The sequence below is a fragment of the Pyxicephalus adspersus genome, chromosome 1 (assembly GCF_032062135.1).
Source record: "Pyxicephalus adspersus chromosome 1, UCB_Pads_2.0, whole genome shotgun sequence".
NCBI classification, from domain to species: domain Eukaryota; kingdom Metazoa; phylum Chordata; class Amphibia; order Anura; family Pyxicephalidae; genus Pyxicephalus; species Pyxicephalus adspersus.
Window position 1 is genome coordinate 164,425,046 of NC_092858.1, and position 1,818 is coordinate 164,426,863.

At 41.2% G+C, this 1,818-nt stretch overlaps 1 protein-coding gene across 1 annotated transcript in view; it reads right to left on the reverse strand.

Annotated features, from left to right (window-relative positions):
• The window catches only part of SYNJ1 (synaptojanin 1), a 77,596-nt gene extending 76,154 nt beyond the window's left edge, over window positions 1-1,442 (reverse strand). The window contains exon 1 of the mRNA XM_072419437.1: window positions 1,333-1,442. The gene's annotated coding sequence lies outside the window, so the exon portion shown is untranslated. The remainder of the gene's footprint in view (window positions 1-1,332) is intronic.
• Between the last annotated feature and the right edge of the window lie 376 nt (window positions 1,443-1,818).

Sequence of the window (1,818 nt, forward strand, 5' to 3'; positions counted from 1 at the left end):
CCAGAAGAGCTTACAATCTAAGATAATATTCATGTCTGCCATCAATGACCGATCATATAATAATAATGTGTGATCAGCGCTATAAAACAATATTCATGTATGTGATAAATAAGAATATCCTCCTATTGTGTGATACTTCCCCCACCTCTTAGATTGTAAGCTCTTTGAGTCCTCTCCTCCTGTGTCACTGTCTGTTTATTAATAATAACTATAAGTGTATCTGTTTTTTTATACATCTCTAGGATGACCCCTCATACTTTTCTTTAATGTGGGCTCAGGGTGATGATCAGCGCCGTAAAGTCTTATGATCTCTATTAAAAAACAGGATTTATATAGCGCCAACATATTACGCAGCGCTGTACATTAAATAGGGGTTGTAAATGACAGACAGATACAGACACAGGAGGAGGGGAGGACCCTGTCCTGAAGAGCTTACAATCTAGGAGGTGGGGAATTATCACACAATAGGAGGATATTATTATTTATCACATACATGAATATTGATTTATAGCACTGATCACACACATGATTCTTATTATATGATTGGTCATTGATGGCAGACATAAATATTATCTTAGATTGTAAGCTCTTCAGGTCCTCTTCTCCTATCTGTCTGTCATTTGAAACCTCTATTTAATGTACAGCGCTGCGTAATATGTTGGTGCTAAATAAATCTTGTTTTTATTATTAATATAGCACAGATCACAAACATGATTATCATTATAGGGCACTGATCATCACCCCAAGCTCACATTAAAAAAAGTATGAGGGGTCATCCTAGGGATGTATATAAAAACAGATACTTATGATCATTATTAATAAACAGGATTTATATAGCGCCAACATATTACGCAGCGCTGTACATTAGGGGTTGCAAATGACAGACAGATACAGACAGTGACACAGGAGGAGGAGAGGACCCTTTCATATCACTGATCACAGACATGAATAATAATATTTGGCGCTGATCACACACATGACAATTATTATATGAGCGATCGCTGTATGAGGACATGGATGTACCATGATAATGATGACATGTCATGCAGAGATACACACATCATACACACAGATACACACACACATACATACATACATGATACACCCATGGTCACATGACTGTGCACATATGTCATGCCAGTCTGGGTATAAAGGGGCACCCCAGCCTGTCTCGTTGGTAATGCCCAGGCTGGGTACAGTGGAAGGGCCTGCTGATGCCCCCGCCTATATCAGTCAGTGCAGTGAGCCCGGCTTATGGATGAGGGAAGAGAGAAAGCATTGCCTATACACTGTGCGGTGACTAGGGGTGACAGGAGGGGGCGGGGTACTTACCGGTGTTCGGTGATGACCACAGCTGCTTCCAGCCGATCCCCGGCAATCACTGATCAGCTCCTCTCACCGGGAGCGCGCAATCAGGCTATCACAAGCACGCTCCCGAGCAGACACCGCCCACACATAACCACACCCACATATGATATTTCTCCAATCACAGAGACGGAGCCGGTAAACGTGTGACGTAACACGTTATTGAGGATTCAGCGGCCATTTTTAGTGCTGGATTACCTGGGAACCTGTCATGCACAGGGTGGAGAGGCTGGGGTTGTGCAGCTTATAACAGGGCCACAGGGAAATGTGAAAAGGAAGCTGAAGCTTCAGCTGGCAGCAGAGTTTTATAGTCCAGAAAAAAAAAAAAAAAAGATTTTTATTTTTATTATTATATTTACTATAATAAAAAAAGAATTTCCATAATAAACAGAAATTTGCTAGCTTGCAAAATCACAATTATCATTCAGGTTTATGGGTAATATTGCAGGTAGG